At 39.4% G+C, this 13,534-nt stretch overlaps 1 protein-coding gene across 4 annotated transcripts in view; it reads right to left on the bottom strand.

Moving 5' to 3' along the window:
* The window catches only part of armc3 (armadillo repeat containing 3), an 82,135-nt gene that overhangs the window by 57,895 nt on the left and 10,706 nt on the right, over positions 1-13,534 (bottom strand). Inside the window, exon 1 of one of the 4 annotated variants that reach the window (XM_016994298.2) lies at positions 2,167-2,590. The exons of 1 other annotated variant lie outside the window; for it this stretch is intronic. The gene's annotated coding sequence lies outside the window, so the exon portion shown is untranslated. Of the gene's footprint in view, positions 1-2,166; positions 2,591-13,534 lie in introns of those variants that run through there. 2 more of the 4 variants (XM_016994292.2, XM_016994296.2) reach the window with 2 other exon arrangements.

Raw genomic sequence — 13,534 nt, 5'->3', positions numbered from 1 at the left:
AAGAAAAGCGCTTTAATATGAACTTTAAAGAAATAGAACATGGCAGCTATTCAATCAGTTATTTTAAATTAACAGCAGGGCAATTTTATCAAGAAAATTAGGAAGGCCTGTCTTAAAAGGAAATCATATTAAAGGGTCACATAAACTAAAGAGCTTCTTAAAGAAGTGTCAGTGTAATTAGATTAAGCCCTGTTTTCCACTTCTCAAGTCAAAAATGTGCATATGTTCTAATTGTGATCTTTGGTTTCTATCTGCTGCAGTAACAAGCAGAATTATATCTATTTCAGCCACAGTTGAAAACTGAAGTAGTACATGAACTCATAATTCTCATAGCTGGTTTAAAATATGACAGTCATTCAAACAACATACAGGTTTACTTTTTTAAAACCACATCAGCCACATTAGGCAACACACAAATATAATTCTATATTGTTAAACAGATTACTATAATACATTTAAATAGATAGCATTACCCCCCTCCTCAACCTTCCCTTTTTATAATGAATTGTAGTCCACTTTCTCAAATGCAAGAATTATATTTTTAAACGATATTTACAGTCCATATATTTATAGAAATATATCTACATATGGACACTGGGCATATAAAATGGGCGATTGGTATTTGCTGCGGTTTGGTTAAAGGAGTCTCTATGGATATCAAAAGTTGTGGATGCTTGAGTTCCATTGGATCCAATTGAGTAGTAAAATTGTGTCCCTTATATAAAGTAGCAAAATCCAGGTTTGTGTTTTGAGATTTTATTTTCTGAATATTTTCAAGTCATGGATGGTTGAATCTGTGGATATGGAGGGAAGACTGAATACACTGAGAAACATCTAGGTATATGCATGTACACATTTGATATTATTTAAACAGAGGTAGGCAAAATAGTCAAAGATAAATTCTGGCTAACCAGGAGAATGTTTTCAAGAGGGTAACAAGAACAGCTGGAATTCTTTGGCTGGAGTCATAGTTTAACGGTACATCATAAAATTTTGTGTGCAAAAGGTAGCTTTTTAAAATATTGCTAAAGGGGCTTATGCTACTGAGCTGGAAGTGATCCTGCTGTACCTAACACCTTAAAAGGAATACAGAGCAGGCAGTGAGATGCCAGACTGAACATCAACATATTGCTCAATCACGTACCTGGAAGTCTTGAACTACTATTCTTTCGAGATTTTAGCTGAAGGGCTAATCACGTGTATAAAAAAAGTCTCAGAAACCACATTAAATCAAAAAACACGATTAGAATTATATGTGCAATCCCTCCCATTTCTGCAACGCTTTGCAGACGGATTCCATCAGATTACTGAACAGTACATAAAAAACAACACTCTGAAAACAGGGGAATTCCAGACATTAACCAATCAGGGCCAGCTAACACTTCCTAACAAAGGATTCCCCCAGGCAGGAAGCCGCCATCACAAGGTAAACATCACTTCCAGACAGCCCTATATCCCAGAATATCAAGGCAGAAAATCTCACATTATCTGAGTGTGGACTCAGATAACCCAGTTCAAAGCAGATATTGTGGAATTTTCTGCCTTGATATTCTGAAACATAGGGCTGTGTGGAAGGGCCCCCACAATATCAGCTTTGAACTGGGTTATTTGAGTCCACACTGTCATATATCCCAGTTCAAAGCAGATAATGTGGGATTTTATTCAGCTGTGTGGAAGGGGCCTCAGTAATATTATTTTCCTTAGAACAGTATCTTAGGCCCCATTTACACTGCCATATAATCCAGTTTACGAATCCAGATTATTTGCTTTGAACTGGATTATATGGCAGCATAGACTCATATGATCCAGTTCAAACCAGATACTGCAATCTGGATTTGGTAAACTGGATTATATGGTAGTGTGTAAATCCAGCCTTAAGAGTGTGTCCACACTGAAAAGTTAATGCAGTTTGACACCACTTCAAAATTGCTATGGTTCAGTGCTATGGAATCCTGGGAGTTGTAGTTTGGTGAGGCACCAGCACTCTTGGGCAGAAAAGGCTGACCACCTTGTAAAATTGTAGCTATCCTGATTCCATCACATTGAGTGAAAGTTAAAGTGGTGTTAAACTGCATTAATTTTGCAGTGTAGACGCATAATTAGAGGCAAAAGTTTTATAAAGTCTTTTAATTCCAGGCAACGAGACACTCTCAGAATCAGACTTACTTAGCTTTCTTAGCTTCTTTCAGCACATCTCCCAGCTTTTGCTAGGACTTGTGGGCGACGTCGCATCCCCAGGCTCTTTTCTTGGAGCCGTTAGCTTCGCCTGTTGCTTAGCAACGCAACGGCCTCAGAAGCTCCAGTACGCATGCGTCGGGAAAACGGCTGTTTTGTTGAATATAGAACACTGAGAAAAGTTAAGATTTCTTCGTAGTTGGTTATAGTTTTGAAGAATGAACTGACTATGAGGGGTAAATCTTCCGGATTCAGTTCGGACGCCACTTTGTACTCCCAGCTGAAGGTAGAGTGTAGGATTATATTTCATTTGGGAGATTCTGAGGAAAATCCTTTCTAGATGGCTCCATATGTTAAATGGCCACTCTATATTTCATACCTCTATGCACCCACTGTATTGTCGTCTCTGTTGTGGCTGGGTTTGGTTTCTGGCGCATGCGCGGTCGGCTCCGAGGGCTTGCAACCCTTGTTAAGTCTCCTTTTAATGGCTCGCGTCTCAGTGCTTTTTCGTCTTGTCTCGCCCACGCCAAGAACAGCACAAAGGTGCCGCAGAGGAGGAAGAAGCTCCGCAGTTGCTTCCTAACGCCCACATTTCCTCTTGTGCCACAAAGGAGATGGGTTTCCTCCTTTCCCCCATTCAGAAACACAATAATGCAACTAGCTTCATATTTTGAGCATCACCTTCCTGGAGCTCCATAGAAGCACAGGCTGCATCCACACTGTAGAACTGACACAGTTTGATACCACTTTAACTGCCCTGGAACCATGGGAGTTGTAGTTTGGTAAGGCACCGGTGGAGACCATGTAAAACTACAGCTTCCATTATTCCATAGCACTGAACCAGGATATTTAAAGGCATCAAACTGCAGTAATTCTATGGTGTAGAACAGGAGGTCCTCAAACTTTTTAAGTGGAGGGCCGATTCACAGTCCCTCAGACTGTTGGGGGGCCGGACTATGATGAAATAGTTAAAAATTAGGATTGTTGTTGTGTGCCTTCAAGTCATTTCAGACTTAGGTCAACCCTAGGTCTAAAGTTTACGACAGGGGCCAGGTAAATGACCTTGGAGGGCCACATCCAGCCCACAGGGCTTAGTTTGGGGACCCCTGATCTAGACAATCTCATAAGGCCATAGGTAAGCAAAGAGACCTCCAAAGACCGTCTAGATGGTCTCATAAGACCATTGGTAAGGAAGGGGACCCTCAAAGGCCATCTAGATTGTTTCATAGGACCATAGGTAAAGAAAGAGACCTCCAAAAGCCATCTAGATGGCCTCATAGGACCATAGGTAAGGAAAGGAACTTCCAAAAGCCATCTAGATGGCCTCATAGGACCATAGGTAAGGAAAGGGACCTCCAAAAGCCATCTAGATGGTTTCATAGGACCATAGGTAAGGAAAGTGACCTCCAAAAGCCATCTAGATGGTCTCATAAGGCCGTAGCTAAGCAAAGAGACCTCCAAAGACCAGGTCAACCCTAAGTATAAAGCAGAAGCAGGTGCAGCCAGCTCTTGCTGTTAACAAACTGACTCTAATGCCTTCGCTCCCCGTGAGCCTGCGCCGAGTCTGCATCGGGATTTATTGCTATTTCTTTGTCTGAAGTAAGACTGAAGTAAGTATTTGATTTGAGACTGTATCAGAGACTAAGAACTGCATTTGCCCTAAGACGTCCTTGCTTTCTTTTGCATTATTCCACTGAGTGTGCTGTACTTTATGTTTTGCTGAAGTAAAGCAATTTTCATTTACTTACCACAGTGTCTTAAGGCTGTTCTTGCAAGACAAAACAGGACACCAAACTTGAACCAAGAATTGTAATCCATTCACAAGGCACTGATCTTAAACAGGAAAGCAAGATACAGAACCAAAGACAAGAACTCCTATCTTGGAGCTCCTAAGACAGACGACTTGACCCATGAAAATCCAACATTTATCTCATGACAAACATTATCTCAAAACTTTAGTTCTTACCCATGACATCACTCTTTCTCACACCTGCGTTCCCTTTGCTAATGTCTCAGCCTCTGGGAACAACAATTTTGTCTCTGCTGTGCACTATCTCATTTCAGAGACAATCCCTGGCAGATTCTCGTAAGAATTACTTTCTGTTTCCCTAACAACAGATCTAACCGAAACATTCCCATCATCAAGAGCAGGGGTCCCCAAACTTTTTAAACAGGGGGCTAGTTCATGGTCTCTCAGACCATTGGAGGGCCGGACTATAGTTGAAAAAAAAAAAAACCCTATAAACAAATTCCAATGCAGACTGCACATCTCTTATTGTGAAGTAAAAAAAAAAATCAAATGGGAAGAAATACAGCCTCAATGATGATGATGATGATAATAATAATAATAATAATAATAATAATAATAATAATAATAATAATAAATTGGAAACAATAGACATTGGCAAAATCACGATCTGCCAACTGCAAAAGGCCACCCTACTGGGATCTGCACGCATCATCCGAAAATACATCACACAGTCCTAGACACTTGGGAAGTGTTCGACTTGTGATTTTGTGATACGAAATCCAGCATATCTAATATCTATCTTGTTTGCTGTGTCAATAATAATAATAATAATAATAATAATAATAAGGGTTGGAAGAGACCCCTTGGGCCATTGAGTCCAATCCCCTTCTACCTTTGTCCACCAAAAGCACAAGCAAAACACCCCTAACAGATGGTCACCTAGCCTCAATGTTAATAATAATAATAATAACCATCATCATCATCATCATACACATCGCACAGTCCTAAACACTGGGAAAGTGTTCAACTTGTAATTTTGTGATACGAAATCCAGCATATATATAGATATAGATATAGATAGATAGTTTGCTGTGTTATACTGTGTCTTTGTGTCAATAATAATAATAATAATATTGATAATAATAATAAAATTGAAGGAAAAGCTGACAAGGAGAAGACCTGGCTCTGGCTCACGAATGGGACCCTGAAGAAGGAGACAGAAGGCCTGATCCTTGCAGCCCAGGAGCAAGCCATCAGAACAAATGCAATTAAGGCCAAGATTGAAAAATCAGCTGATGACCCAAAATGCAGACTGTGCAAGGAAGCTGACGAAACCATTGATCACCTCCTCAGCTGCTGTAAGAAAATTGCACAGACAGACTACAAACAGAGGCACAACTGTGTGGCCCAAATGATCCATTGGAACTTATGCCTCAAGTACCACCTGCCAGCAGCAAAGAACTGGTGGGATCACAAACCAGCAAAGGTCGTGGAAAATGAACACGCAAAGATACTGTGGGACTTCCGAATCCAGACTGACAAAGTTCTGGAACACAACACACCAGATATCACAGTTGTGGAAAAGAACAAGGTTTGGATAATTGATGTCGCCATCCCAGGTGACAGTCGCATTGATGAAAAACAACAGGAAAAACTCAGCCGCTATCAGGACCTCAAGATTGAACTTCAAAGACTCTGGCAGAAACCAGTGCAGGTGGTCCCGGTGGTGATGGGCACATTGGGTGCCGTGCCAAAAGAACTCAGCCGGCATTTGGAAACAATAGACATTGACAAAATTACGATCTGCCAACTGCAAAAGGCCACCCTGCTGGGATCTGCACGCATCATCCGAAAATACATCACACAGTCCTAGACACTTGGGAAGTGTTCGACTTGTGGTTTTGTGAAACGAAATCCAGCATGTCTATCTTGTTTGCTGTGTCATACAACATCGTTGTGTCAATAATAATAATAATAATATAATAATAATAATAATAATAATAATAATAATAATAATAATAAGGATTGGAAAAGACCCCTTGGGCCATTTCGTATATATATATTGTTTGTTGTGTTATACTGTGTCTTTGTGTCAATAATAATAATAAGAAGAAGAAGAAGAAGAAGAAGGATTGGAAAAGACCCCTTGGGCCATTTCGTCCAACCCCCTTTTGCCTTTGTGCACCAAAATCACTGCCAAAGCAACCCTTAATAATTAATTATTAATTAAATAATAATTAAAATACCATTATAAACAAGCAGAGCTTTGGAAGGCGCACCACGGGGGCCGGATAAATGGCTTTGATGGGCCGCATGTGGGCCCCGGGCCTTAGTTTGGGGACCCCTGATCAAGAGGAACAAAAGGAACGGAAGTAACAGGCTCAGAAGTAAAAACCTCAGACTCCACCAAAAAGTCCCCTTCCTCATCCTCAGAGACTACACAGGCCTCAACAGAATATCTCTTAGGACCTTTCCACACAGCCATATAACCCAGAATATCAAGGCAGATAATCCACAATATCTGTTTTGAACTGGATTATCTGAGTCCACTCTGGCATATAATCCAGTTCAATGTGGATTTTATGCAGCTATGTGGAAGGGGCCATAGAGTCTCAACCAATTCAACATAGTTTGTGGCAGCCACAAAAATGAAGTTTCTGGAGTAGAACAACTACTTTCAAAGAAAGTACCACACAATTAAATAAAAAATAACATTTTCAAACCAGGAACAGAAAATGTTTCCAATTTTGTTACATAGTGTAATTGCATGTCAATGTATTAAAATAGTTAACAATCAATATTCAAATCTCCTGAGGCTATATTTTAAACTATGTATACAGGGGTTAAAATATAGCCTCAGGAGATCTGAATATTAGTATCTATTGGCAACTGAAGCCACTTTGAGTCTCTTTTGTAGAGAGAGAGAGAAAGTAGGATATAAATAAACATAAAATAATAAGGATAATTGGAATGTTGCGTGGTTTCTGGGCTATAATAATAATATAATACAATTCAGAGGGAATGATTGCATCTATTATTTCATTGTAAGCCTATTATCCATCTCTCTGTTCTTTGCCATTATGAACATTATTATCATGGAACAATTAGCAAGTTGTAATTTGAAAGGAACCTTTTAACCCTTTTAGCAGACAGCTTTGTTGTTCAAATTCCTTGAGTGAGAACATCTTTCTATACCTATTTACTTCAAGGCAGAGAAAAATGTCTTATGTAATAGTCAACTTCCAAAACACACCCAATAATCTACTGAATAAAAATACATTTACAAAGGAAAACATCCTGGTTTGGATCTCATGCTTGAGTCATAGTTATAGAATGTCAGTTTAATCCAATTCTATCAACAGATCAGAAGCATATAGCCTCTCCATTGGTACACATTGTTAATATAATGAACTCATATTAAATAATAGACAAAACATCATGGATGATAAGAAGAAAATGTATGATCACTGCAGTCTTCAGTATCATCCTTGGCAGTTGATGATATTATTATGGAAGAGAAGAGGGGGGTTAAAGGCAAACTCTGAAGCATTACTATAATAATGGACCACAGACTGAATGGGTATACAGGTCAGCTGGCCACTCCCTGCAATGCTTTGTTTCTATTTAACTTAGAAAAAAGATTTACAAACTTTGGTACGATCTGAGACTTGCATTTCAAGAATGCTACTTTTGAAATTCTGGTTTATTTAGTTGTTCATTTTGAGTACTTCACCCAAAAAATGACACAGTATGGCACAAATTCGGCAATGGCAAATACATACATAATACATGCATGTGGCAAAGTTTGTAAATCCTTTTTGTAAGTTAAATAGAAACAAAGCATTGCAGGGAGTGGCCAGCTGACCTGTATACCTATTCAGTCTGTGGTCCATTATTATTATTATATTTATTTATAACTTGCTTTATCTCCTCAAAGGGGACTCAAAGCAACTAATGTCATGCCCTTCTCCCCAAATTCTTCTCAGATGAAGAACAAGCCTTAGCTTAGTAGCATGAAAGAGAGGAGATGCATCAATCACTTAAAGACTAACCAGGCCATGTTTTCCACAGTACAAGACAATCCAGGGTCAGAGTAGGATGAGGAAAAGTGACCTAATTCCCAGAGGAGATGCAAGTAAAAGTGGCTGTCTTAAATTCTCCTCTTCAGGCACAATGTACATCTCTAATCATGGCCTGGTTAGGAGGAAGGAATTTAATGCCTTCACTAATAACAATTGGGAAGCTGGTTGGGACTAGGTAGCTTCAGCTTTACGACAGGGCAGTTATATTAACCTATGTTGGAAACAACTCTAATGTTGGCATATCTTTGTACTTTCCAGCTCATGTTTATGACATAGATAGTTCTGTATACCCTCCAGCTGTCCTGATTCAGCAGGGACAATTCCAATTAATCTTATTTTATCCCACTTTTTCTGAGACTTTAAAGATATCTCAGTTTTTCTTTTCTCCTCCTTCTTCCCACTTCATCCTGGGCTGATCCAAACTGAATTCAGAGTGTAAGAGTACTGTAATTACTTGAGTGTAATACACACCTCAATTTTGAATATGTGCAATTCAAAAAAAGGATTTGCTATCAAATGTAATGCAAGGCAGTGGTGAGCGTGATAAGTCTAGTGGAAAGTCGTGCCTCTCTGTCAGGTCTTCCCACCAACCTTTTCACAGACACTGCTACCTTTCCCTCCTCTATCTCCACTTAAGATCTCTTGCCCAACAGTGCAGACATGTTTAGGTGCACCATAGAATCTAATGCACACTTCACTTGTAGTGGTGTAATTTAGCCAAAAAAGGTGAGCTTTAGACTCAAGTAAACATGGTAGTTAGACGAGTAAACATGGAGAGGGTGGAATCTTGTCATTTCCTGTAGAGTCAGGCAAAATCAAACTGCTGTACCCATGTTTAGCTTAACTAAGTTATTCTTCCTCAATCACTTCTATCATCTTGATTACCTTTTGATGTTGCCTGGCCAGACATATTTTTACTTTCATCTGTGAAATGGAAAGTATGGTGTTGCTGAACCCTTTAGGTCTTACAACATTGAGTAACTACCTGGCTCAATGCCATTGACTACTAAGGCCCACATCCTAGTGCACATTCTTTCCACCTCCCCATTACATCATTTCTGACTTCTTGGTAAATGATTTGGCTTTCCTAAACCTCTGTTTCACTCACCCCAACATTGACCATCCGAGCTCTGCTCTGATAAGAACTGCATTTAAGTCATAGTAGGACAGTACAGATGTTCATAGACAACATTATCTTCATGTGGTTCCTTTATCTTTAAACAGGATTTTGGCTCACTGGAGAGTTGTTCAAATAGAGGACAGACATTAATTGCCACTTGGAGTGCATCAGCCTATATCAGAACAGATCCTCAGAACTGTTCTTAAGATGCATTTTTTTCCTTTGGCCTTTTCGTACAGTATGTTTTTATGAGCTATTGAACTATGATGTTCTTGGCTGCTGGAGTCTAAATATTTATTCAAGTTTTGTATTAAATTGGACAGCTTGTTTTATGCAGGTTCGTTGTTTTATAAGATTTACCATAATAAGTTTTGGAAGCCAACTTGGGAGAGTTTTTCTCTTAAAGGGGGTATGTTAAACAAATTAATAGGAAATCAGCTAGTTTGCAACTCCCAATATTGTTAATTAATGAATATGCTGGCTTAGCCTGAAGGGAGTTGCAGTGAAGCAACATATGGAGGCCCATATGTTCCTCACCTCCATAATAAATAAAGGTCAATTCTCTTTAAAATAGTGCAGAGGACTACACTTATTATTGTTTGTGTTCCTCACAATGCAAATCATTTTTGGAATTGTAATTTGACTCTTGATATTTATTGCAGGGTACCTTAGACACAGTCCTTGGTGGAAAAATGTTATATATATTATACTTAAACTATAGTAAGTGGTCCACACTCTGGTTACATCCCGTTTGGACTACTGCAATGCTCTCTACGTGGGACTGCCTTTGAAGATGGCCTGGAAGCTCCAATTAGTACAATGGGCGGCAGCCAGATTAATAACTGGGGTGGCTTACAGGGAGCGTACCACCTCCCTGTTAAGCCAGCTCGATTGGCTGCCGATATGCTTCCGAGCCCAATTCAAAGTGCTGGTCTTGACTTATAAAGCCCTAAACGGTTCTGGCCCAATCTACTTGTCTGAACGTATCTCTTCCTATGAACCAGCAAGATCCTTAAGATCGTCTGGAGAGGCCCTGCTCTCGGTCCCGCCTGCCTCGCAAGCACGGCTGGTGGGATTGAGGGACAGGGCCTTCTCGGTGGTGGCTCCCTGGCTGTGGAACACCCTCCCCAGAGATATTAGACAAGCTCCAACTCTTTTGGGCTTTAAAAGAGCCCTAAAACATGGCTATGTGCCCAGGCTTTCAATGAATAAATTATAAAGATGATACGGACTGACTTACGGATAAAGTACGAGGTTACCGGATGAACGGATCTGAGCATACGTATTTTTAAAATTTATATACTGTAATTTTATACTGTATTTAATAGTTTTAACTGATTTTATGTATTGTTGATTGATTCTGTATAGGCATCTAATTGTGCCAGTATTGTAAGCCACCCTGAGTCCCTTTGGATGAGAAGGGCGGGATATAAATATTGGAAATAAATAAATAAATAAATGATATCTCTCCCAGGAGTGAATTTTCCTTCCGAGGAGTAGATTTCTCTCACATCCTGTTGTCTCGCCCCCATTCTTAACTATGAGCCATTTGTAAATCAGATGTTTGTAACTTGGGGACTGCCTGTATATTACTCGATATTCTCATGTATAAGTTGACATCATTTCTTGCCCAGGCATTCAGAAAGGCCAGAAGTAGCACCATGGCAGAGGAAGTAGGTGTTTCTTTTAGGTTCTCCTGGAATGGATTACGCGTTTGCCTTTCTTCACCACTCTACTCAGAGAAGGGGATGGTATGAATTAGGGTACAGCACTTACATTTATTTATTTATTTATTTATTTATTTCCAGAATTTATACCCCGCCCTTCTCACCCGGGGGGACTCAGGGCGGCTTACACAGTTGGCAACATTCAATGCCAAGAACACAACAATAAAACAAAAACAGTACACACAATCAATTAAAACTATAAAAATAGTTTGACCCATTAATAAGCTGAACCAGGGTTTGTGATTTTTTAATTAAAATGTCTAGGTGTATATGTGAGTATATAGGGTAAGGTAAAGGTTTCCCCTTGACATTAAGTCTAGTCAATTCCGACTCTGGAGAGTAGTGCTCATCTCCATTTCTAAGCTGAAGAACCGGCATCGTCCATAGATGCCTCCTAGGTTATATGGCTGACATGACGGCATGGAGTGCCGTTACTTTCTCACCAAAGTGGTACCTATTGATTTATTCATATTAGCATGTTTTCAACTGCTAGGTTGGCAGAAGCTGGGGCTAGCAATGGGAGCTCACCCCGTCCTGCGGATTTGAACTGCCAGCCTTCCAGTCAGCAAGTTCTGCAGCTTAGCGGTTTAACCCGCTGTGCCATCATGGCCCCTGTATATAGGATAATATATTATATCAAATTGCTTCTATAAATTCCATTTGGCACCAATGAGTCTCTTTTGACTCAACCTGGATTCATCCCATTACATGAGCAGGGTTAACAGGGTCCAGCCCTTCTTCTCCAGGCAACAGGATGAGGGGAGGAATCTCAGAGTGAGAGCACTCCCCTGTGAGCTTCCTTTATCTCTTTCATTAGGCTTTGAACAATTGTAGCTCATGTTTAATGATATCACCAGGTCCACTACCATTATATCACCTTGCACTGACTGTTGATTTCCGGTACTGGCCTTGACATCTCAGGCCTGGGATGTTCATAACCTGGCAATCCTACAAGAGCTGCAAACTGCCATCTAAATGCCACTAGCCAAAATCTCTCTTGAAGACCAATCAGACTATTAGATAAAAGCCCATAGTTCATAGAAGATGAACATCAACAATCTTGTTCTCCTCTCTGTCTCTGATTTTCATTTAGCTATTCGTTTTCAGATGTTTATTCACAGCAACATGGGCATGCTGGGAAAGAGTTTATTGAAGATAAATCTTCAGCATTCTCCCTACGGTGAAAAGTACTGAAGGAATTCACATCTCTAGAGCTGTTATCCACTTTGAAAACTTGGGAGGGGGACCCAAATTGTTATGTTAGAGAGTGAGTGAGAGTAGATGTATCATCGGATTAGATAAGTTTGTGAAGATGACTTTCTCTGGAAACAAATCAACAATGTTTTTTCTCACTTGAATGCAAGGTAAGAAGATGAAAGTGCTTTTTGCAGAGCAATAATATTTCCATTTGAATAGAAATGCCCATATTTCATTTGCAATTGAAACCATAGACAGCAAATAAAGTAACATTAGATCATGGGTGACATAAATATGCTATGTTTTCAGAAACTTTTTTTAGCATTCATATTGTGGTTTCTCTTCCAGTGTTATTTCAAGTAAGGCTTTCTGTTTGACCTTTTAAAAGCAATTTATTTTTGGAGTGTCTTCTTGGACCATCACTATGTGCTATGAGAAAACAATTCAGCTACACTATAAACTGATGTTTATAGGAAATATCCAGCTACCAGGAATTCATGTTTATAATGTTGGTCTAAAAAGAATAACTGGAATGGTAATCCTTTTTATGGCATATTTGGTAGAGAATGAAACGAATTTATCTCCCTAACTTATTCTCATATTCTCCATTGCTTATTTTACTGCCATCATGTTATATTCTGTTTGAGTTTTTTGGACTAATATAAGACTTAATAGTTGCAATATCATTAGTGACTCATTTGTTAATCCTCATGTCTTAAATTCCACTGTCTGCCAAAAATGTTAGTCTCTATGTACATATGACAGTCAATCTTTGCATAACACATGGATCTAAATTGGATGTTTAAATAATGACAACATTCAGAAATCGTTGATAATTATTAATTACTCTTCCAAATCTACTGAAATCAGCCTTCTTCATACCAGTGTGGAATTGCCAAAGTAGGGTTTATTAGTAATGTTGACCTTTTCTCTAGGAGTGCAGCTACACTGTAGAATTAATACCGCTTGACACTACGGTAATTGCAATGATTCAATGTTATGGGATCATGGGAGGTGTCGTTTTGCAAAGTATTTAGGGTTTTTTTTTCTATCAAACAGTGCTGGTGCCTCATCAAAGTACAAATCATGGAATCGCCTAGCCTTGACCCGCGGCAGTTAAAGTAGTGCCAAACCGTATTAATTATACAATGTAGGTGCAGCATACATCATTGCAAAATTTTCTCCCACTAACATTTAAGTAGCAAAGCTAGAACCTATCAACCATTCCTGTTGTTTTGAATTATCATTGCACATATTTATGTGTCTGTGCATGTGCTTTACAAGGGATTGTTGCACATTGTACTTCATGGCTACTTCATTTCACTTCACTGCTTTCCCCTTCCCCTTTTTATGCCAATGTGAGAGATTGAAGGTGAAATTTCAAACATATGACAAAAGCTTATCTGGTATACAATAAAGCCTTTTTTTGTGTCATGAGCGACTTGGGAAACTGCAAGTCGCTTCTGGTGTGAGAGAATGATCT

The sequence above is a fragment of the Anolis carolinensis genome, chromosome 6 (genome assembly GCF_035594765.1).
Source record: "Anolis carolinensis isolate JA03-04 chromosome 6, rAnoCar3.1.pri, whole genome shotgun sequence".
Taxonomy (NCBI): Eukaryota; Metazoa; Chordata; class Lepidosauria; order Squamata; family Dactyloidae; genus Anolis; species Anolis carolinensis.
The sequence above is the reverse complement of the archived record's forward strand: the minus strand, read 5'-3'. Positions and strand labels throughout refer to the sequence as shown.